This window comes from Mastomys coucha, unplaced genomic scaffold (assembly GCF_008632895.1).
Source record: "Mastomys coucha isolate ucsf_1 unplaced genomic scaffold, UCSF_Mcou_1 pScaffold22, whole genome shotgun sequence".
Classification (NCBI taxonomy): domain Eukaryota; kingdom Metazoa; phylum Chordata; class Mammalia; order Rodentia; family Muridae; genus Mastomys; species Mastomys coucha.
The window spans coordinates 181123119-181131566 of NW_022196905.1; the positions used below are offsets into that span (position 1 = coordinate 181123119).

At 40.8% G+C, this 8448-nt stretch overlaps 1 protein-coding gene across 2 annotated transcripts in view; it reads left to right on the forward strand.

The window, feature by feature from the left end:
• The window catches only part of Micu3 (mitochondrial calcium uptake family member 3), a 94650-nt gene that overhangs the window by 79065 nt on the left and 7137 nt on the right, over nt 1-8448 (forward strand). The window lies entirely within an intron of this gene.

Consider the following 8448-nt stretch of genomic DNA (forward strand, 5'->3'; position numbering starts at 1 on the left):
AAAAAAAAAAAAAAAAAAAAAAACTTTAAAAAGCCAAAGGAAATTATAGGACCAAAAAGTGTATTTTCCACTATGTGTGGTGCTATATGTCAATAATTCCAGTACTCAGGAGGCAGAAGCAAGCAGAACTTTTTGAGTTTCAGTACAACCTGATCTACATAGTTCCAGGCCAACCAAAGCTACATAATAATGTCCCATGAAAAATATTTCAAATAAGTATCTGTAAGAGAGTTAAGGGAAGATTGGGAAGGAGTAAAAGACTGCTAAACTTGAGGGCAGGAAGATACAAGCTGTTTAAATACATGCACAAAGGAAAAATATATTCAGAAAACAGCATTAGTGACATGTGGAAGCACATAAAACAGCTCCCTAAGAGTAACAGGATGAAGAAAAGAGTAGGCACCAAAGGGAAGCATGACAAACACACAGAGTGACATTTGAGTGACAGAAGCTGTGGATGCCTCACCCATTAAAATGCAAAGAGTATGGTTAACCTGGAAAGCTTTATCTGGAAGAACTGCCTCATCAATGTGTTGGTGGGCAAAAAACTTTGAGATAAAGATTATCAGAGAGAAGCAACAGACTTGCACCCTCGGAAGATCCAGTTGTCCAGATGTGAAAAACAAAACCACCCCAGATAACCTGGATGCATACAAAACAATCTTTAAGTAAATCGATGATCCTTTTAAATGTATAAAAAGGTAATTAACTGATTGGAGCATAACCGTGTATTATTGAATCAGAAAGTTAAGAGGGAGGCGGCTGCTGTGAAATCCTTACATCCCAGCTGTGACGTAGCAGTTACTTCAGCTAATGCCCAGTATAACCCATACAGCCATGAAGCAGATTAAATGCAATGATGAAAATGTGAGTACCCATGAGCAAAGAAAGTACAAACAAGGAAGAAAAAAAAAAAAACACTTAATAGAAAAATAATTAAATCTAACAAGCAAATAATTGCATGCTATTGTGTGTAAATATGGTTTGACTCTGAAAGAAGGGTTTATGTGTTCCAAGTTTGGTCTCCTGTGTTGTCCGTGTCGGGGTTATGGAACCCTTTGTAAGTAGAATCTAGTGGGACGCTCTTGGTCCTTGTGGGCCCTGCTCTCCAGGGAAGACCAGTATCTTAGAATGAGTTATTTAAAGAGGGCACTAAACCCTGAACCTTGCTTTTGCCTCATCTGGCGATGTAAGCTTTTCCTCCCACATACAGTTCTGTTTATAGCCTTATCCACTCTGAGGCCTTACCAGGGCCAAGCTAGATTAGCACCATGTTTTTAAAAATCCAGAGCTGAGAACCGAATAAACCTTTATAGTTTCAAATATTGGGGTTGGGAATACAGCCCCATTAGTAAGGTACTTGCTGGGCATGCACAAAGAGCTGGGCATGGTTGTTTTAGCACCGCCCACACCCGACGTGGTACACACCTGTGGTCTTAGTGCAGGCAAGAAGATGAGGGGTTCAAGGTCATCCTGAGATGTGTAAGAACATCTCTCAAAACAAATAAATGAATAAACAAAAATAAAAACAAAGTCACTCCATTTCAGATATTTAGCTACAGCCATGACAGATTGATGCTTTATGTTAAATAGAGATCAACTCAACATTCCAACAAAACACTGGATTTTTTTAAATGGTCTTTCTTTTTATCTTATTTATTTTATGTCTTGTCCGCATATATGTCTGTACACACTTGGCCAGAAGAAGGTGTCAAGATCTCCTAGAACTGGAGTTAAAGATGGTTATGAGCCAACACGTGGATGCTGGGAATTGTACACAGGTTCTCGGGAAGAACAGTCAGAGCTAGTAACTGCTGAGCCATGTCTCCATCCCCTAAGTACTGAATTTTTAATGAATAGTATTTACTATCTAGTGATAATATACTTTACTCATGAAGACATAGATAGTATATACAAAAGATGATAGGGAAAAAAAGTACCAATAAGGAACTAAAATGGTCATTCTGGCCTCAGACAAAGTAGTCAACAAGACTAGAAACGTACCAGATACATGTGTTAGAGTTAGTTTCAACAGGGAAATGACTTGAGCTCTTTTATCCATCTTAAAAGTACCAGAACAATAGTAAGTTGACTAGCAAGGGCTGAAGAGAGTCCTAGTAAAGCAACACCCTACCAAGAACAGCTTCATTAGTTACTTTCTCATTGCTGTGACAAAAAGACCCAACAAGAGCAATTGTTCTGGCTCCCAGACACAAGGTGCAGTCCATCAAGGCCCTACAGACATGGCGTTGCTGGTAGCTCTGTCACCTGTGGAAAGAGCATGGACTCAGCTGGTCACTTTCATCAGGCCAGAAGCAGCAAGAGATAAAGGCTGGCTTCCTCCTCCCCCATTTCCTTTTATAATTTTATCTTCCCCATTTAATTTTTTTCCTCCTTTTTTCCAATGTTAGTTAGTCTGGCATAACAGTCCAGGGGATAGTCCCACCACATTCAGGATGTGTCTTCCCCCCATGGTTAAACTTCTTTGGAAATAACCTCAGCATCTATGAGAGGATTCTGAATCTAGTCTGAGGTCTGAAGTTCCCAGTAATGGAGGAAACCTCTACAAACAGGCAGAACTCAAAAATAAGAAGACTAAAGTAAATATTCTGCAGTCTAATAATTACCACGGTAACTGCAGGTTAGGGACACACACACACACAGTCATACATTGCAACTTACTTAGTTACAACTTGATATTAAAGGAGCCTTTCAGAAGAGACTAAGTCATGATGACCTGTTAAAGAAACGTGAGGGAGCACCCCCTGCCACTTGATGCAGTACAAAGGGCATGATTTTAGAAGCAGAGAGAGAGAGAAGGCCTGTACCAGACACTGACTATTGGGACCCAGATCAGAGTGGACCTAGACTCTTCAGCCTGCAGAGTTGGGACAACTTTCTATGGCTTATCCATTACCCAGTCTAGTACATCTCATTACAATAGCCCAAGACAGGTGTGATGGTGTAGCTGCTCTTGCTACCTCTTCCTGACCCTTTTATTCTGGCTAAGGAAGAACTTGCCGTGTTGTTTCCTCTAGGAAGATTGCTTTGATCAAGCTGTCCCATCAGCACTGGAAGCTAGAAACTTCTGTTTGCTTATCATTGAGAATTTGGTGACTTGTAAATTGTATGTTCTTTTGTCCTATGCTAAGGTCTTTCTTTTAATCTAGCCCTTCAGTCTCTGTGTTTTAAATGTGCATTCTTTGACTGTCAGTTAATTTGTAAATGTTTCCCAGCATATAGTTTGAGTTTTACGTGTACTAGACTTTTTTTTTAAGATAAAGATTCATTCATTCATTCATTCGTTTGTTTGTTTTATGTCTGAGTGCCCTATCTGCATGTACACCTACATGCCAAGAGAGAGCATCAGATCTCATTACGGATGGATGTGAGCCATCATGGGTTGCTGGGAATTGAACTCAGGACCTCTGAATGAGCAGACAGTGCTCTTAACCTCTGAGCCATCTCTCCAGCCCAAAAGGTTTTAATTATTAGGTATTTAGGAGTGATCTTCCTATTTGCTATGCCTTCCACTGCTTTCAAACTTTGAAAAAAAATCTCTTCCAATTTAACATTGTGCCATGTTTTTTAATGGTCTTATATTTTCTTTTCTCTTTAAACTGTCTAGCTGTCATTGCAAACACTTGTTTTAACTACCTTATGTTTTCATACTCTGTAACACCAGTGAGCTTTTCTAATTAAATAACCACACATGGATTATTCTCTTTTAAGAAAATCTTAAGTATGTGTGAAAATAACCACAGGAGGAAACACCTACTTCAAAACAAAACTAAAAACACCTTTGAGGCCTTTTTTTTTTTTTAACTTATCCTTTCAGATGAACTATTAAATTGTTTAAATACAGCTGGTGTATCAGAATCACTTTTAAATTATATATTAATTTGAAATAATCCACCCTTATCCTAATACAGTTCCCCAGAGAACAGATCCGGTAAGGTTTATTTCCAAGGAGAAGAGTTATCCGGAGGAATTAACCTGTGACCCTGGAGGCTCAGAAATCCTCAAGCTCTTCAGGACTGTTAGTGTTTGCATTTCAGTCCAAGTCCTTGTGGCCTGAGAACAGAGAAGCTAATATCTTGTCTTTCGACTAGCAGGGCTAAAGACACAGAAGCCTGATGGTTCAATCAAAGACAGTCTTACAGAAGGGTTCCTCTCACTCAGGAGGGCAATCTTTATATTCTTTTCCTGAGTTCAAATGATTGGATGTGGCTTATGCATTCGGCAGAGACTACTACCAACTTTAATGTGAATGAAAAATACCCTCACAGAAGCATCCATAATAAACGCTTGACCAAATATCTGGTCACCAAATATCATAGTCAAAGTGGCACAACATTCAATCTCAGAATGTCTTTATAATTTTATCTCATCATCTCAATTATTTATTCTGCTCTCATAAGATATACTGACTTCTCATATAATCTTTATTAGGCCATAAATACTTATTAAGAAATTTTCTCATCAACTTTTCAATCTGGCTGTTGTTGGCAGATGACAGAGACAGCTGAACTCTTGGTCATTCTGAGCATTATTCAGCTGATTCTCTTCAGGTTGGGGGGGTTGTTTTGTTTGTTTGTTTGGGGTTTTTTGTTTTTGTTTTTTTGTAGACAATCATGTTAGAGGCAAATGATCACAGAGATGTCCATTGCTATATCCATGTTATTGTTCTTAGTTCTGTGTCCTGAATTGTTGAGTTATTAATGTCTTCCAGAACAATACAAAATACTAACACACATAGCAGAGGTCATTCCGTAACCCAATTTTATATCTTCAAATTCTACTGGTTCAACTCATCAAATAATGCAGTGCCTTTTCACCTTCCTCCCTAAGTAGTGCTGGCACCTGTGTGGTTGGAGGCACCACAGCCTGAGACTTTGATGACCAGGTCAGGCCTCTGCCCAAACAGAATTTGGATGCTCTCAGCAGGAGGAAAGTTCCAGGACTCTGAATTTCTGTTTTTTTTTTTAAAGATTTATTTTATGTATATGAGTACACTGTAACTGTCTTCGGACACAGCAGAAGAGTACATCAGATCCTACTACAGATGGTCGTGAGCCACCATGTGGTTGCTGGGAATTGAACTCAGGACCTCTGGCAGAGCAGTCAGTGCTCTTAACCAGGGAGGCATCTTTCCAGCCCCTGAATTTCTGTTTTAATAGGATTTTTACTGTCTCAAGTCAACAGGTAGCTATTAGTGTTAGACAAATGTCTTTGGTCTCCAGAATTTGGGGGGGGGGGGGGGAGGGAGAATTGAATTTTGAATAATCTCAAAGGTATTTCATCATCTACAGCTATCAAGTGTTTTCCAGGTTGCTCTCCACAGGAGGCGTGTGGACACCTTGTAATAATAAGTAATCATATTACATTACTCTAAGAAATGCTCGTCAGAGTGAGCTGCTTTTCCGCTCTTGGCATTGGAAATTTTATTTTCAATATTTATGTCTGCTCATCCTGGGCAAAGTGAAGCCAGAGTTCTTATTATTTATGATATAGGAGTCAGATGAGGGAATTCATACAAAGTGCCTCGCATAATGTATAAAAATTGAGTACATATAGCTAATATTACCATTACTGATAGTAGCCAACAGGCTTGAATGTGATTTGAATTTATAAAAATATTCTTTTTTAAGTTTATTTATTTATATTTATGTACATTGGAGTTTTACCTGCATGTATGTATGTATGAGGGTGTCAGAGCCCCTGGAAGAGGAGTAATAGTTGTGAGTTGTGCCATGTGGGTGCTGGGAAATGAACCCGGGTCCTCTGGAAGAGCAGCCAGTGCTCTTAACCTGCCGAGCCATCTCTTTTTTAAAAGCTTATTTATTTGCATGGTTACCTTGCCTGCATGTAGGGCTGTGCACTACATTTGTGCCTGGTGCCCTCAGAGGCCAGGAGGAGCCTTGGATCCCTTGGAACCAGAGTCACAGATATTTGTAAGCTGCCAGTTAGGTGCTGAGAATTGAACTTAGGTCCTCTGCGTGAGTAACGAGTGCTCTTAACCACTGAATCCAAAAACTGTATTTTTAAAGGGCTTTTGAAAATGTTTATGATAGGGGTGATTTAAAAATAAAATAGTCATTTAATTTTGTGTGTGTGAACTGTAGGGAACAATAATTTCAAAGTTACCTTCTCAGTTTTATTCTAAAACATTTGTTTAGACTTTACCTCTTTATGAATTACATACCAACGTCTTCACAGTGTTCCTGGACAGTTTGGCTTTATGTGGTGGATTGGACAAAGTCCCAATCAAAAGACCCACACAAGTGGGTTTTATTGTCTGCAGCAGCCCTTCTGAAAGTCTTAATAATCTTTAAAAATTCATTTTGCTTTATTAGTTTTAATTGCGTGTATGTACGTGCATCTGCATGTTGGTATATGTATGGGATGCCAGGTGCCTGTGGAAGCCAGGAGGCATCAGATCCCATGGAGCTGGAATTACAGAAGGTCCTTTGGAAGAGCAGCCAGTGCTGAGCCCCAAAGATTCTTAATAATTTAATTCCGTGCTTTGTTTGTGAAGTCGGTGGGAGAGTGAAGTTTGTGGATCAACTTACAGCCTCTGCTCACATGATACTCTCCTTCCCACTCCCTCTAGCTCTGTATAGAATGGTTCCTTTGCCACCCTGGGCCTTGCCTGATCTAACCCTACATTTCCAAGGCTATTTCTGCCACCCTATATACCCTGGCAGAGCCCCAGTATAGGTGTAGCTTGGGGGAAAACTAGGCATCTATACTAAACAAAGTGAAGACCACTATGCCTTCAGTTGCACGTGCCATGGTATATTAGCTGGTATCCATCCAAAGACCAAGCCAGTGAAGATGAACCCCCTTACCCCTGATCAGTGTATTTGGAGCCTTATAGGGTGAAGCTTGCAGGATCCTAGGAGGTTGTATTCTCCCAACAACTAGGGCAGCAGGCGGTGGAACAAGGACATGCCTGCCCTGACATTTCCTGGAGGAGAATGCTTCAGTCCAGAACCTGGAGCCTGAGCTGGATCAGCAGCTCAAGACTCGGTGACAAGTTCCTGAGGAGGAGGGATAGGGAATCAAAAAAAAAAAAGATGAATATGGGCAAGTTCTGGATCAGAAAGTCTTGTGCAATCTATGTCCTATGCCAAGCAAGCTTATTAAGAAACACAGCATCTTACATACTGTTTGCAGGGAGAGAGTGGGACAGAGAAAGCTGATTAAGCAATGTTGTCAAAGAGAACTCAGGATGCCTCAGACCCAGCTGCCCTGGGGCTGACTGGTAACCAAAGCCCAAGGGTAAGTTCCCAGAAACCACAGATTGTCTCCTTCGAAGGCTTGGCTCCAGCCACAGACTGGACCTTGTCAAGTCTGCCCGTGGGCAAAGGCACAGAACTAATATTTCCTTTTTCCTTTAATGAGGACGTTGGAGAAATCCGCAGATTGGCCTGGCTCCCAACAGACACCAGAGTTAAATTGACAGCAGCCAGCCCTAAACAGAGGCATGCACATCCTATGTCATGGGATAGAGTCCCAGGTTCCACAATGAGACCTTGCCCACCTCCTGTCGAGGAAGTGTTTCCTCAGCTAGTCACATGAGGCACCAATGCTTTGCTCTGAAGCTCCCTGAGGAGCTTGTGGGTGTGGTCTGAGCAATAGGATACAACATCTGGCACAGTATCACCAGATAAGAGATGTGTGGTTTCAGTGAGTCTACATAGGAGTTGGAATTCTGAGATGTTTTTAAAGTGACATTTTAAAATACAAATGGTGAAAGTCATACTAATTACTTAACCATTTAAAATCAGCAACAAGGCCTTGCTATAGAGCCCTGACTGGCTGAGAACTTACTGTGCAGAGCAGGCTCATCTTTAATTGTCTTCCTGTCCCAGCCTCTCAGGTATACCACCAGAACTGGCTACAATTATTTAACATTTTACAAATTTTGTTGCCATAGAATGATGCTAAATAGTAAGTAAAGAACATTAAAAACTGAGAGAAACACCAGAAGGGGATAGTTTTAGTTTTATATAGTAATATCACATTCTCTCTCTCTCTCTCTCTCTCTCTCTCTCTCTCTCTCTCTCTCTCTCTCTCTCTGTGTGTGTGTGTGTGTGTGTCTCTGTGTCTCTGTCTCTCTCTCTCTGTCTCTCTCTCTCTCTCTCTCTGTCTCTCTCTCTCTCTCTCTCTCTGTCTCTCTCTCTCTCTCTCTCTCTCTTTGGTTTTTCCGAGACAGGGTTTCTCTGTATAGCTCTGGCTATCCTGGAGCTCACCTTGTAGACCAGGCTGTCCTCGAACTCAGAAATCCACCTGCCTCTGCCTCCCAAGTGCTGGGATTAAAGGCGTGCACCACCACCGCCCGGCTTCTCTCTCTCTAACTGGCTCTACATTTTTATTTTGCTGTGGGCTCCAAAATTTATCTAGCTGATTCTTTCTTGAGATAAAAAAAAAAAAAAAAAAAAA